Source organism: Pogona vitticeps, chromosome 2, assembly GCF_051106095.1.
Source record: "Pogona vitticeps strain Pit_001003342236 chromosome 2, PviZW2.1, whole genome shotgun sequence".
NCBI lineage: Eukaryota > Metazoa > Chordata > Lepidosauria > Squamata > Agamidae > Pogona > Pogona vitticeps.
Window position 1 is genome coordinate 283296099 of NC_135784.1, and position 17140 is coordinate 283313238.

Below are 17140 nucleotides of genomic sequence, written 5' to 3' on the forward strand. Positions count from 1 at the left end.
CTATCTATCTACCTACCTACCTATCTACCTACCTACCTACCTACCTACCTACCTACCTACCTACCTACCTACCTACCTACCTACCTACCTACCTACCTACCTACCTACCTATTTTCTGCCCTATATCTTGCAATATCAGGGCAGAGTATAGAGTATAGCAACAAAAACAATATAATAATGTTTGAATATTTTGAAAACATTCAAAAACATTTAAAATGATATACATTGCTTGTATAAACTCAAACAAACAGCAATATGGAAGCTTTCAAGGGCCCAGTACTTTAATCCTTGAACAGCTTGCTGCAAACCATGTTTTAACGTGGCATTGAAATGCGATTCCAGTCAAGCCTCTAAAGGGAGAGCATTCCATACCTGGGGTGCTAGAGCTGAGAAAGCCAGACATGGAGCAGGTCCCACTCCAAAAGATTTTAATGAATAGGCAGGTGTATATAGGGAGGGGTTTCCCCTCAAGTATCCAAAGTCCCAAGCCACTTAGAGCTTCATAGGTTATTATCATTGACACCTTGAACTTGGACTTGAAGCATAGACGTAGCCAGCCCAATTCTTTCAAACCCTGTGTCATATGGGCTCTGAAAAGTGTTCCTGCTAGCAGTCTCGCTGCCACATATAACACATGCAGCAGCATCCACGTTGGCTTCAAGGGTTGCCCTATATAAAGGGCATTACTGTAGGCTAAGTAGAAGGTTACCAGTGTATGAACTATTGTTGCCAGGTTGCCCCCCATCCTGGAATGGTCACAGGTGGCAGGTGAATTGCAGATGACCCCGGCCACTCTGATAGTAACTTTTAACAGTGTTTCCTTTTTAGAAATAACCACCCTAATACCATCACCCTACAGCTCTTTACCTGGAAGACTTAATGAATTCTAGTAAAAGATGCAGCCCCAGTGGCAAAGATTACTCAGAAATACTGTAAGTCTCTTGGCGCACATTGGCACTTCTGCAGGCACAAAGTAGACACCAAAGACATCTCATTCTAGTGACGTAGTAGCTATTGTCAGTGGAATCAGCTGGCAGGCTAACTGCCCTCCCCTAGCAGCCTTTCTTGTGCCTGTTAAACCTGTTCAATCCAGAGGGCTTGGAAACCCTCTGGACCCATGGGGTCGGCTACAGGTGGTAGAGGAGGAAAGAAAGTCAGATTTAAGCCTTACAGTGCAATTTGAAGACTGGTTCTTGGGAAGTGAGCCCTGCTGCATTCATCCAGGGATATATGCATAGAGCAGAAGCCTCAGTTCCAAGGATATGTGCACCATGTTGCTGTTTCAGATGATGGCCAAAATCCTGTTGCAAAAGACCATTCACAGAAAGAGAATCGTGCAAGCAGTTCTGCAATGTGCAGGCTGCCGCTATGTACGCACTGTACCTGTTTGTGCAGTTGATTGTGCAACCAGAAGCTGACTGGGCATGTGGCAGAAGATTGAGAAAACAGTGTGCAATGTTTGCACAGTTGCCTTTATGCAGTTGCTTAAATCAGCGAAATTTTGGCCAGTGAGACTAAAGTCAGAGTAGGCATGTCAGACTGAACTGATAAGGAGGAGGGTTGAATGATTTTATTCTAAAACCAGGCTTTACTTTAAAACATATACATAGTTTTCCAAATTGATTTGTGTGTCTTTTTGATGTAATGTAAATGTGTATGTAGCAGGATACAAATATCCGCTGATTAAAGAATTTTTGATCAAGTGACCATCTGTCTTTTAACAGATAAACCAATTACCTGATAGATTATATTTAAATAATTGTTCAAAATACAAATGTATCCTTCAGGACCCATTTGACATAACATGATGAAACAGCAAAGAATTATGCCTGTTTCCATTTGGCAAATTCATCTGTTCACTTGAGGTCTTTTTTTCCCCAGCCTGGGGGAAAAATGCCTGTTACTGTGTATTCTCCCTTGTCCCCAGTCTATAATATATTTTCCAGAAGTATGTCTCAGCATTCCATGTAATAAAATCAATCTCTGATTAGGTAAGAGGGGGGAGATATTTATTTCTTAATTTTTTTAATAATGCATTTTGTGAGTTGTTACTGTTCCTGGTGTTGTATTATTTATTTATGGTGCCTATGGGGTGCCCTACCACATGGTAATAAGAGAAGCGCCAGAAATGAGAGACCTAAGCAAAACCACAGTGAGCAATATCGCAGCACTGTAAGACCTATTCAGAAATTAACAGAAGAGAAAAACTGCAAGGCAGTGCCAATGAGCCCAGGCTGTTTCCTATAGAATATCTGCTGCAGAAAGCAGATTAAAATGAAATAGGATAGTTAATCATTGAAACCGGTAAGAAAACTAAATTTCTTGCAACATAGAAGCTTTTCTATAACTCCATGAAGTCCTTACTCCAGACAGCTCCTATGCGACACCACCTCTCCCTTATGCATGGTGACCCGGAGAACACACTTTCTTTCCTGACTCACTCAGTATGCCTTCCCCACATCCACAGTCCATAAATAGACACACCAAGAGAGCAGAGTTTATAAAAGTAAATTTGAAGTGACACTTGTACAGCAGGCCAAGGCAAGGAGGCAGTCCCAAAACCAGCAAAACCAAGGAGCTGGACAGGGGACGGATTGTATTTGTCTTCAATGTGGAAGAGATTGTCACTCTCGAATTGGCCTTCTCAGCCACACTAGACGTTGTTCCAAGACCTCCATACAGAGCACGTTACCATAGTCTCTCGAGACTGAAGGATGCCTACTTAATGTTTCACTACACCTCCAAGAGGGTGAGATGGCTGGACAGTGTCTGCGAAGCAACCAACATGAATTTGACACAACTCCGGGAGGCAGTAGAAGATAGGAGGGCCTGGCGTGCTCTGGTCCATGGGGTCACGAAGAGTCGGACACGACTAAACGACGACGACACCTCCAAGATGTCCCCAGCTAGAATGGCCATTGAGGGATGTGATTCCATGACAAATTGGGCCTAACAGTAAAATAGGGCTACATGGATACAATGGCCGGTCATATCCTCCAATGTTTCAAAGTCAGAGACACCAGTATGAATTTTAGAAGGTACAGCTAAGATCCTAACGGTGCAGTCAAGAGGGTGTGGCCTGGCAAAACACTAGAATCCTAGTGCTATCTTACCTGCCAGTTTCCGGAAGAGAGGGATAGTGCTACAGTGTTCTCACAATCAACTGAAAAGGAGGGGAGATGTAAAACAGTACCAATAACTTGTTGCAGAGTTTTGAACTTTTGCTTAAATTCTTCTAGCTGTGCAGCAGAAGTGCAGGGATTTATGAGCAGAATAGCTTCAGGTTTCCCAGCTGAGTCCACCTCTTTCTCATTAACTGGCAGTCTCAGTAACTCACTCTGAGATATTAGTAGGAAAAAGAAAAAAAAGAGGTTTCATTACTTACAGTTGAACAGATTCAGCAGTAAACTGACAAACATGATTGCTTTCAACAGCAGACAACCGACTCAAGTGAGGAAAGAAAGAACAGAGCAGAGAGGCATAGTCAAACAAGTTACTTTTCTAAACTCTGCACTCCTGTGTGGATATTAGGGGCAGTGGATGTGAGGGAAGCATACTGAGTGAGTGGGAAAAGAGGGTGTGTTGCCAAGGCCCCTCCACATAAGGGAGAGATCAGTGGCAAAGACCAGGCTGTATTTCAAAGGGGTTTCTTTGTGGGGTTCTAGGTGGGGGACTGGAGAGTCAGTAAAGTTATAGGAAAGCTTTTTGTTATGAGAGATTTAGTTTTCTCATCAGCTTCTGAGATTAAATATTCTATTTAATTTAATCTGCTTTCTGTAGCAACCATTCTATTAGAAACACATGCAAGAATTTGCACTCTCCCTCCCCTCCATTGTAAACGTTGCTCTTTGAGTCATACAACCAACCTGTGAAGTGATGATGATGTGTACGTAAAAATACCCTTGTTATTGCACTGTGTGATACCTCACCTTTTGACTGCCAGAGGACAGAATTCCCATATACATATGAACAGATTTCCCACCCCCACCCCATACCCTTAAAAGACTTGAGACTTGAACTAAAAGCTTATCTGCCTCAGGAGGTAGTGGGGAGGTATTTCATGGATGCTGTACCTGCATTTTTCTGCTATCCCACACTACATGAGGAGAATTGAGTTGATGGCCGCCAAACCTCTGAGACATTTAAAATTCTGTGATTCTGTAAGTGAAACCCAGAGCCTGAAAATGCTACTTTTTTTGGGGGGGGGGAGAACTGCCTCTCCCAAATGCCCCAGCCAGCATAGCCCACTATGTCCATGCTGCCTGCAGTATTCTGAGAGTTGTAGTCCCCCCCGAAAAAAGGTATATTCCGAATTATAATGAAATCTTATGCATAGTTGCCCAGAAATGCGTCCCACTGATTGCAATTGGACCTTACTCCTGTGTAGACACATAACAGTTTGCACTGTAAGCCTCTCCTCTCTCTGGAGCATGAAGATGATAATAGTTAACCTGTCTCACAAAGGTTGTAGTGTGAGTTAATCAATGTTTGTAAAGGCCTTTGTGATTAAAATGCCATCCAAGATGTAAGCGTTGGTGCTATTATCTTTCACAGGTAGCAGTTCTGGGAATACAGCCAATATGTAGCTTGGTGTATGAAATATTTCTGTACTCTTGAAGCACTCAGGATAATATTCCTCTTTTCTGAAATTTGTTGCTGCTTGCCCCTGTGGCTTAATTTTATTTCTGTTGTTGGGAAGCAACATAACCATAGCCTCTAATTCAGCAGTTGTTTTTTTTTCCCATTTCAAAGCACACAATGTCTGATAAACTGACCTTTAGCTTGGAAAGTAAACTTGAAATAAGCACTTTTTGATTTTTTTAAAAAATGATAGCTACAAGTGAACTCTATGTTGCAGTTAAAATACCAATTCACCCTCTTATCAGTCTGTCTTTTATCAAAGCACAGCTTCGAAAAAGTTGTGCTTTTTTTAGGCACTTCCCTTCCACCCCTCATTGCTTTGTGGCCACTAGGTAAATGTTGCCTTTACTACCAAGCTAGAAAAATGTAGGGAAATATTCTCAAATTCCATCATGTAGTCAGTTCTGATACGGTGGACTCTCGACTTACAGATGGCTCGACTTACAGACTTTTCGAGTTACAGACTTCTCTGGCTGCAAAATTTAGATTCGACTTGCAGCCAGAGAATTGACTTACAGACCAGAAAAAAACCAAAATGGAATAAAAATAGAATAAAAACCACTGGTTATGGGATTAATTGGTTTTCAGTGCATTGTAGGTCAATGGAGATTCGACTTACAGACTTTTCGACTTGCAGCCACCATTCCAATACGGATTAATTCCTTAAGTAGAGGGTCCACTGTATTGCACTTTAACAGGAATACTTAGCAGAAATACAATAAATCGAAACAAGGAGATGCTTCAATGTATTCACGAAGGCTTTCACCCACAACAACCAAGGAGATGCTTCCCTTGCCACTTGGAATTAATAAAATTTGAGAAATCCTTGTCAAAATTTCTTTAAAATGTCCTTTAAATACAAATTTTATAAAGCAACTAGAAAATGTTACTCATTCAAAAAGTAACTTTGTAACTGCTCCTTATATTACATTACTTTTAAAATATAATTACAGTACATGTTACCAGAAAAATATATTGTAGTTACAGGTACTTCTGTTTCTTGTAGCTGGCTTGGGAAGCACTGAATACCTGTTCAGCCAAAAAATGAACCAGTAAAAAACCACCAGTCTGGCAGTTTGTACCCATCTCTAACCATACCCTTAAGAAAAATTTGGACACAGACTGGGGTCATTTTCAGTAATGACATTAAATGTGTTATCCCTGTGCAGATCTCATTCAGACTTTCACCCACATTAGTCCAGTTCTTTTCCTCTATTAAGAAATCATCATTTCTTTATGAAATGAGTAAAAAAAAATCTTTCAAAAGGCTTCATAACCCTTAAAAATTATGCCGTTTGCTCGGTCTTCTTTTTCTCTTGTTTAGTAGATTGAAATGTTGAGATGGCAGTGGGTGTCTGCTGCAAATCCATCGCAGAAATCAGCTGCCTTCAAAGATCACTGGATTCAAAAACTGGGGGGCAGGGGGACCCTTAAAAATAATCTTTTGCTGGAAATTTTTGCTAGACTTCGTGTGTTTTTTGTTTTGTTTCTTTTAAGTGAAACAGCGCTAAACTGAAGGCTAGGGAAACTCTTGCTCTGAACTCCGCCATGGGTACAAAGTGAAGTAAGCAAAGAAGCAAAACCTCTTGGAGGTGGTTTTTAAAAGCACAGAAAAACAGTGTTTGTCTGGTTGTATTTTGTCACAGCTAGTACGTTTGTCCAGGCCATGGGAAAAACAGAGGTCTCATCAACGCATATAAAGTGCAGCAAATGCACTACCTGGATGAGCCCTAAGTGTGTTGCTATTTCATGGGCAAGCACTTTAAAGGGACATGGCTTATAGCCATGTCTTCTTAACCCTGAGAAAAGGGAAGGTGCTATGCTCATCATGCGCTGCCTCTGGTGGGATTTGCTGTCAGCCCGTCCACTGGACTATGGCAGCAATTTGCAGGTTCTTTTGCAATCTGCAAGAGTCTGATCTTGACACCTCTTGACACGTTACATTCACAATTACCAATGCTGTATTATTCAAGAAGCTTCCCTTCCCTGCATCTTATATGTTTATGCAAATCTGGGACAATGAATGATTAAAATATTACTTGTTATCTTACCTGCTTTTATACATATGAGGCGGGAGCACTAATTCTCATGTGGATATTTGTACCCAGTCTCATCTCCTCAAGCCAAGACAAGTCCCAGGGGCATCAGTTCCCTGTGCTCACCCTCCCTTTGGAAGGACAGGTCGCTGGAGCCCTGTGGTGCTTTGCAACTGGTGATTTATTTACAAAGATACAAGCTGGACGTAGGTGAAGACAAGTAGCGTAGCACTCCTTGGGGAACAACTAAGCCACTGTCCTTTTATCTCATCCCTGGGATGTTTGCAGTTCAGAACCTCAAGACTGCATCTGCATTGCTTGGACAAGTTACCTGTTTGAAGTCTTAATTCCCTGAATCTTCCTGCTGGCGTGGGCCAAAGTAACTTTTCCAAGTAACTTTTCCTCTTCAAATACCTTTCTGTCTCTTTGTCCCAAACAGTCCCTTTCTTCTCTCTCACTGCTCTGACACTAGACTATTTTTTCCTGTTCCCAGCTTGCTTCTACTCATGGGTGTCCACGGGGGAGAAAAGAGGATGCCACCCACTCCAAATCCTAAATTTATTTGTTTTTATATATATACAGATGCACACCCAGCTGGGGCTGCTCTCTTCCTGTGACTTCTATAACTGTCACACTGGCTACAGAAGGACAATTAAGTCTTTTCCTATATGTCCATAATCTATTTGGTGTGTTAGTTGCTACAATAAACATATAAATGAACAGATTTTAATAGTCCTATTGTGTTACCCTAGATTGGAAAACAATAGTTGAAGATTTAAGCTGTATATTTATTAAAGTGAACTGCATTTTGCTGGTAACCAGAACAAATTTATCTGAAGTGATGTGGGACACTTTAAAAATTGGTATTCATCTACTAATCAAGTAGCCACTTCTTCTGCCATTCCTTCTACTCCTCCACCTCCAAAATCTCCTCTGAAGAGTCAGTGGTCCCTCCGGAACATATCTGGGCTTCTGTGCAAGAGCCACAGGAATGAGAAGAGGAAGAAGTTCTGTTGCTTAAGCAGATGTTGGATGTTCCATATATATTTCAAGATGCTATTTTTTTTCACTGCTCCCTCCAGTTAAAGAAAATTAGTATTCTTCTGCCTAACAATTACAGACCTATGGATTGAAACTGCTGATGGGCAGTTCCAGGAAGAGACCAATGTAAACCGCTCAGGATTAAATTACAGCCAGAACAACATGGGGCCAAATGTGTACCATCTTTTTCTACCCTTCTTCGCTCTTTCTCTTTTATTTAAAGAACTGTTCATTGTTCCATTCTTTGCTGTAGACAGAGAGAAGTTATGTATTTCTTTATTTAACATCTAAAACCGTCTCAAAATATTCTCAAAATTAAAACCATGCATCTCACTACACAATAATAAGATGTGTAATAAATCATATGGTATTAAAATATGCAATGAAGATCTTAGGCAACCACATTAAAAAAGTTGTCATTTCCATCAGGAATCCAAGTAAGGATAGTACTCTGTCCTATTCTGGGAAGCACAGTGTAGGAGAACAGATTTTGGTGGATCATTATGAATGTAATCAACTCCGCCTAGAGTGGTCACAATTGACCAGACAGGCGGAGTATAAATGAAATAAATAAAATAAATAAAATAAACTCCCAAATCACTCAATTATCTGAGCAAGTTAGCTTCCCCCTAGAATGTGCCCTGATCTAGAAAATAGTTGAGGGATGTGTATTTACAAACAGTTGTTCTGCATACAGTTATGGAGGAAAGGCAGATTAAAGGAAAAGGCTCCATGCTCAAACCCAAGTCAACAATGAGTACCTGTACATGGCTAAGCTGACCTACCAACAAGCTATAGAACTGGCTGAGACTAAATATGCACACACACACATCCATTGCCCCTGCATAGGATGGGTGACAAAAGAATATCTTGATGCTATCCCAAACCACTTTGGTCGGTGGTAGTTGTATACAAGGGTCTTTTATTACGAAAATCTTAGAACTGCAGAGCTGGAAGGAATTCTATGGATCACTGAGTCCAGCCCCTGTCAAGGAGGCACAGTGGGATGTGCCACCCCAACCGCTGGCTCCGCAGCGAGATGCCTTTTCTTTATGGTAAGCAAGGGGAGAACGCACAGGCACACAGTGTGCCAACATGATGCCAATGTTCTGCACAGTCGGTACCATTTTATCTTGAATAGTACTCGAGGTATTATTTGCCAGCATAAAAGTGGCATGGAACAATATTAAAATGAATAAATTATGCAGACGGAGGTGACTGATAGAGTAAGACAGTAGAATTCTGAACTTCCTCTCTCCAGACTGCGGATATAGGATTGGATGAAAATAATTTGAGAGGGACTAGAGCTCAATAGAGGAGCACCGGTTTTAAATGAGAAAGTTCCAGACTCGATCTGCAGCACAAAAAGGAAATGCCTGGGAAAACTCTTGCCTAAAATACTAGAGAGATGCAACCCTCAGTGTCAACAGTTATAGGGCAACAGAGAGCAAGGCTCTGGCTTCATCTAAGGCAGCTTCTAATGTTTCTGAAACAACTCTTGTTCTATTCAGGCAATCAAAGAAAGGGGAAATGTTAAAATGAACATATGACTGGATTCTTTAGTACTACTTGTGTTTTCCATATCTCAGTGATTTTTTTTACAATTTTGTATACTTATTGATCTTTGCCTTAATATTTCCTATTAATGATGTAAGATGCCTCCTTATTCATTGTTTGTAGTTTTAAATGTTGTCTTTTAATGATGTTAACCACTGTTGTATACTCATTGTTTTCAACTTTAAACATTGTCTTTCATTGTTGTAAGCCACCTTGGGTCCTTTTCAAGGACAAAAGCAGGATAAAAATATTTTAGACAAACAAACTAACAAACATCTTGCAGCTGCAATATGCACCAGGTAGCGATACATGCTCAGGTTTTCACAGTAACACGTCAGGCTAAGTATGCAATTTGTCAAGAATTGTTCCAGACAGAACACATCTGATTCATTCACAGAGCTTGGCTGGGAGTTAGCTTGCGCATGCTGGTCTGGCTGCTAATTAGTGTGATATGCAGCAAATTGCACCTGTAGCCTGATGTCCTTCATTTCTCTCTGCTAATCATCAGTTAGAGATTCAAGCGAGGCCATGGCAATTCCCAGACAATGTTAAAGAAGCACAGAAGTGTAGAACTGTAGAGATCCCCAAGAACATTGAGTCTAACCACTGACAAAGCAAGAAATCATTCATATATACATTTTAACATATTAAAGCTTTTCTGGTGTATTTCCAGGCCTGGATTCATTGTAATAATTGCCTATAGACCCAAATGATAAATCAAACTATCTCTAATTATTATTCTTTTTATTCCTACCATTTTGCCTTTATCATAATGAAATTGTAGTAATTACCAACATCAGTGTAATATTTATGTATGCATATATGCATATATTTATGTATTGGTTACGTTCTGCCTTTCCAAAGAGCACAACAAAATACAAAGGGTTCTCGTCCTTTTAAATCTCTTCACAACAACCCACTGAAGTAGATCAGACTGAGAAAGAATAACAGGTCACTCAGTAAATTTCCTGACAGGGCCTGGTCACACACCCCAAAAATCTGGGATTTGATCTGTGTTAAGAACGATGCTAGTTTTCATATTCACACTATGAATTCCAAAGTGCATATTTATTTCCCCCAGACTCGTTTAATTTTCTTAAGAAGCAAGTTCAAATAAATGGCCACCAGACAGCTACAGAGAAGTGAGTGAGTGAGGCACATTAAAAGGGCAATGGACATGGTCTTCTTTGATTTCTTCTTAAAGGGGTAATATAGGAAGCATGCTCTTCCTTCAAAATATCTGTTGTTTCACTTCAGCTTCTTCTTTCCTCAGTCAGCAAAGCAAGCAGGTTTATTCAAGAAAAACAGCACCAGTTTATTGCTGTTGAGAAAAAAGATAGAACAAACCTTACATCTACATTTTCTCTCCTTTCTTTTCTCCACCTTCACTTCTTCCTTTTCCTGGAGTCAGAAGTGAATGGTGCTGTGCCTCCTTTCCGCTGCAGTTCTATGGCTGCAGGATGCAGATGTCTGTAGAAATGTCTCTTAAAAATATCGTATTTTGTGATTTAGTCAATTATTTTGCAGCAAGAAAGGCAAGGATGGCTCATTTCTAAAATAAAGAACATATACCCATTCACCATTAACATCAGCTCCCTTAGTTCATCTTTTCTTATCCTGGTTTGTAATTTTGTCTCTCTTTTTTTAATGTTAACTTTTTTATTCCATGAATGTTGGACTTAATACAAATAATCCATGGGAGGGGTGCTGCTCTGCCCAGTGAGTGCCTCTGGGTTGTTTGTTCTGCCCTGTGGTCACCCTGAAAACATACAGATACTGCTCTATTCCATCACTATATACATATTTGTCCAAGGATAGTGCATACTCCTAATATCTTCTGAGAATTGTGAAAATCATTCAGAATTATGTGCTCATTATTATACCTTCTTCTGGAGGCACAACTCCAGAAGGAAGGCAAACACAGCTAATGAGGTAGCTGTAACTATTTTTATGTATTAAGGGCTTTCCTCTCAAACAGTGAATGTGAAACTGAGCCAGTTGTTATGCTGAAATGCATTTGTGATGTGTATTTCCACAGCTACAAGTCCATTGCAGAAGTTTCTGGTGACCTTCCTTTGGTTCCCCCCACCAGTCCTTTGGAACCCTGAGACCAATTATAGTTTTGTGGATAGGATTCCGATTCCGTTCTCCAGCCAACTAGTGGATGACATTAGGCCAGTTGCCATGTCCCAACCTGATCTACCTTACAGGATTGTTGTGAGGTGGAAAGGGAAGGGGGAAATCTTATATACATGAGTTCTTTGATAAATGAATGGGAGACAAATATAACTCATTCTATTCTTGTAAGAATCCTAGAATCAGTAATATGGTGCAATATAAAACAGCTCTATGGTCATACATGTTGAAAGATGTGGTTTTCTTAGAGGTAAGGATCTGAATATACATAGCTTGCCCAATGTGGGGGATGATAAGGGAGAAAGCATTGGCAGATCTGGAAAATCTCTTCACAGTTTTATGTCAAGACTTTGGTATCTAGTCATCCTTTCTAATTTATCTTGACCCCAGGTTGCCCATCCTCCAGTCCTATTAAGGCCACTCTGCTGTCAAGCTGCCTATTCAAACTGAAGACAAGGATGCCTGATATTCAAAGATTTGAAAGGATCTTCAAGTCTGGGTAATCTTATCTGACATTCTTTCCTCAGAAGTTTGACTTTCCTCCATCCCTCCTGACAACTCAACCAGATTGTTCTACTTGTCCAACTACATTTCCCAAACACCTCTTTTGCCAGTTGAATTTCTCAGCAGGCCACACGTTGTTCCACATCAGTTGATTCTTCTTCATTGTCAGCTATTACACACAATGTAACTCAAACCAGCAACCATGACCCTTGTTAATTAAAAAGTTGCACTGGAATAGTTTCATTATATCTTTAAGGAATGTTTGACATTAGCAGCCCTAGACAAACACAGTCAGACTTGTTTATTATGGTAACAAGCAAGTGTCTTTACATAAGTCAAGTTACCAACTTCTATAACCCTCAGAAAATGGGGTACAGTACTACTGTCGTGACAACCCTGTTATGTTGCATTGTTCTGCCACATAACTGAACTGGGCAACCCAAGGCCCTTGCATAAAATTAAAACACTTTGTACAATTAATGCAAGAATGTGTTAAAATCTCTTAGTAAGAGGCAACTTTCCTACCCCAGCCTCATGCAGTCACTAATGTCACATTACATAACTGGTCAATATGACAATTTATTTTCCTTTCTCTTGAATAACTAATATAATGAATAGATTCTTACCCCCCCCAAAAAAGAATAACATGATAAATTACTCCCGGTAAGTAATATTCCAAGTTCTGGAAGAGAGCATCTGATTTTCAGTGAATGCTTTGTGAACATGCTTGTCTTTCTGCTGATGATCTTGTGTATGTGTTGTCATCATATCCAACTTATGGCAACCCTAGTAGGGTTTTCAAGGACTGTAAGATATCATTAAGGAATGGTTTTACCTGGCCAAACAGGGGTTTGAACCTAGTTTCCTTAGTCCACCAGACCATACTGTCTCTCAATGCTCTTAGCAGTGATGAGTGATTTTTACCTAGATTGATGTGAGCTTAATCCTTCTTTTTAAAGTCCAGCTCTGTTTCATTTCTGTATTATGTTTGTTCCTCCCGCTATACTTTGCCTAATTGGTTCTCTACCCTTCCAGCCTTCTTCAGCCTGTCAGCTTGCCTTCCTTTCTAATCTTTTCCACTATGCCTGTTCAGCCCTTTTATGTTTGCTGTTTATTAATATATTCTTGTGTTTCTATTTTCTTCTGTTTATTTCCAACCTCCAAGAAAGTATTGTGTATCTTCATTGCTCTTTGTCCTTTTCCTATCATGCTGATAGCCATGTGATTTTAAAAACAGCTGTTTATCTCAATTATGTTTTGATCGCTAATTAGCATCTACCTGTCATTACTAGTCAGCATCCTCCAATGTCCCCCTCAGATATTTCCTAAGCAATTCAATCACCTGGTTTCCATGAGAACTGTCTCAGTACATCTCTATTCACTCAAAGCTGCCATCCACTGGGCTGTTATTAGTGATGGAATTATTAGATCTATTATTCACATAACCTTCATTTGGGGACTTCTGATGTTCCATCATATTCTGACTTCTAAAATGTGCATTTTTAAAACTTATATAACAACTTCTCAATAGAAAATAAAAATAAAAAAGGCCTGAGGACACTTCCTACATGTCCTCCTTCGTATAACAGCTTCCCACACTCCTCAGTTAACCTTAGCTTTACGTCTCTTCTGCAAGTCAATGCCCTCAAGCTTTCTCTTCTCTTCCAGAACTCTTCTGGAACATTCCACACTGAAAAATGAAGCACTGCTTTCCACCACATAATCAACTTAAAACAGCTTCTCAAACCTAGCACCCTTCATAAGTGCTCATCTTAAACTCCCAGCACCCACAGACACCCACACTGCCTAAGGGTGATAGGAGCTATAGCCTTGTATATTAGTCATGAAGTTGAAGAAGGCTTAATTCAGGTGGTTTACTACCAGCAAACATGGTGGTGGTTGTCAGTAGTGGTCATTACTAGTATAATCTAGTCCAGTGTGACAATGTATTAAACATGAGGTCATACATCACCACTATTATTTTTTTTTAATAAAACATATAACTTCTATTTTATATAGCAGCTTGAGTTCTGATAAAGATCAAGGTTCTGGGGATTCTCATCGTGGCCTTGGATACCCCATCAAGAGATGTTTTGTGGCTTTTGAAATGGATAATTGATTTCCATGGATTTCTGTGGATACTTGTTCTATCCTGTTCAAAAGCCATCTAAGAGACATACCAGATTATTGCATAAAATGTATAACAAGAATAAAAGAACTGCTGCTCCTGATCAAGACTATTGTGTGGGGGGAAACTGGCCAGGATCCAATGGTGATAGCCAGAGTGGAAGAAGAGGCATCAGTGGATCCAGGAGGAAAGCATTTCTCCTCCCAAGGAGCCTCCAACCACCCACAGCAGGGCTTCCGGCCCCCACTAAGCAGAACGTTGCCCTGGAGGGTTTCTAAATGCCCCAGAGCAAATGCTTAAAGTCCACGTGACAGGGATGTTGGTAAGTCTTTGCGTCTGAGTCCCAAGCCCGAGTCTGAGTCTTTGACACCAAGTCCTGAGTCCTAAATCCTAAGTCTGAGTTAAAACAAGCTTTTTTCTCTCTCTCCAGAAAAAAAAGGAAGGAGTGGGTGGTTCCAAGTTCCAAGTTGAGTCTAAGTCATTGGGGGGGGGGGGAGAGAGTCAAGTCAAGTCTCAATTGAGTCACTGTTGCAATTTAAGTCTTGACAGCAAGTCCCATGACTCAAGTCCCCATCTCTGGCATGGGATATGTATAGTACACATAATCGCCTCCTTTTGTCCTTTTCAGGAGAGAGTATACACAATGATAACTTCTACCATGGATTGTCTCTTTGTTCAATGCCTTTCAGTTTTCCCCTTCTCTGTTTAAAACAATGGGCCTTCTTCTGAATTCAGTGACAACATCAGAAAAGACACCCACATGTGTTCCTGGCTCTAACTTCTATGATATATTTTCCTTCTTCTCCAGAGAGCTGAATCCATGACTGTCAGACACATAGAGATTAAATCTCAGAACATTTTTCAAAGAACTTGGGACGAACATGCAGAGCACCTCATTAAAAATCATAAAATACTATCATGGTTATCAAGCCACCGTCAGGCCCAGTTAATCAAAAACGGTTAGGTTACATCCATTTTTATCCATTTGCTCATGTGTGCTATTAGGCTAGTTTCCACTTTAATCTGTGAAATGCTCAGATGATGATGATAAGTGAAGCAGGGTGTAACCAATTCTGCACCAAGTGTAACATTTTTACGAATAACTTTGTGAAGATGGAGACTCTTCAGATATATATAATATTCACGACTTCTATGAAAACAATTCTTGATACCTAACTTTGCTTTGTGCGTTCAGAATGGTTCTGTGTAGAGATGGGCAACAAACATGGTTCAGAGATTTGTGTCAGTTTGTACACACAGCACACAGGTGCCACATGTTCCTTTCCCCCACATCCCCGACCAAATAGAGAGTGCTCCTCTTCTCCTCCTCTCCAGCTGTTCGATCAGTCCCTGGCAGGAGCATAGGTTTGCCTATCCTGCCTTATTGTCTGAACAGGGAATCAGCCAAGGAGGTGGGGCAAGTAAGCCCATGCTCCTGCTGGAGACGGATCAAACAGCCAAAGAGAAGAAAGAGAGGAGCACATGCTGGCTGGTGAGTGGAGGTCCAACTGGGGTGTTGGGGGAACTGAGGTTGGTGCCCATCTCTACTTCTGTGGTATCTCCAAAATCTTGTGACCAAAGGAGTCCACAAGACGGATTCATCACAGAACCATAGGAAGTTTCTTTATTCTGTTCCAGAATAGTGGATCATCTAGCCCAGGATTGTCAACACTGACTGGCCTTGGTTGCCCACTTTTTCATGCAGAATTATTTCTTAGACCTACCAGGACATGTCAGGACTGTGCTGTGTCTAAGCTGAAAGTATTATGTTTTCCAGCTAAATCTAGGTAGGCCTTTTCATATTTGTGACTCATTACTGATCTTCATGCAAAGAAGAGACACAGACCATATAATATTCCTAGACATCTCACTTCAGGGTGGCTCCTGCATCCTCTCCATATATATATATATATGAAGAAAACTATGTTTTTTTATTATCCATGTTAACATCCCATTTAGACCCACTTGGTCCTTTAGATCAGTGGTCCCCAACCTTGGGCCTCCAGATGTTCTTGGACTTCAACTCCCAGAAATCCTGGCCAGCAGAGGTGGTGGTGAAGGCTTCTGGGAGATGTAGTCCAAGAACATCTGGAGGCCCAAGGTTGGGGACCACTGCTTTAGATCATCTGGAAAGGAGCTCCTAGTAGTGACCCATGCTCTTAAGACCCATTCCACAATTATTTTCACCAAGGCTTTTTGTGCAGCTCCACTCACTATATATGGATATTATTTCCTTTGCTATTTGCCATGCACCAACAGTTTTTATTTCTAAATGGTTTTTAAACCTGAGAGGTTTTTCTAAGTCTTCCCTGTGTAATCCAAACTACCATCTACAGCAGTTTGACACGGTGTAATAAATCATGTGTTGTTGTTCATCTGCAGTTGTATTTACCTACTTTTTAGACCTGCTATGGACTAGACGGTTTTTGTATGTCTTGATATGTAAAAGCATAGAATTCAAAGGGGATGTACTTTCTTTTCACATGACTGCATTTCATGGGCAATGTAAATACTGTACTCTACTTTAATTCTTTTGTTATATTGCTATATTGCATGTTTTATTATTGTAATATACCACTTTGATATCTTCAGCTGTAAGTAATGTATAATATTTAATCAATAAATGAATAATCAATCTGGGAGAGTCTGTTGGTTCAGGGGCATGCGTATGAAGGCCATCATTATGTGGGTGGTTTAAAGGACAAAGATTTAATCCTGACTGTCACTCCACTGGAAGGAATGGTTGTGATTAGGTAAAGAAAAAGAACATGATTGGTGGCATTGTCTATAAAGTAGGAAACAAGTCCTCCCCATGTGACAGTGGCTAAAATCTTGAGACCTTCAAGACCATTTGGAGCATGACTCTCACACAATGTGATGAGCTTGTGCATAGAATGACATTGCAAAAGGAAGCCTTTAATCAGTAGCAATTCACCACTGATAATGACATCATTCTCATGATACAGGAGGACTCCACCCAACAGCATTTTGGGTTGGGGGGGGGGAGAGAGTTGTGTGAGAGTTAGACATCATGTGTATTGTGTTCAATAAGCTGAAAGGGCAAATCATTGCCTGCCTCCCCACTCCCTACATATTT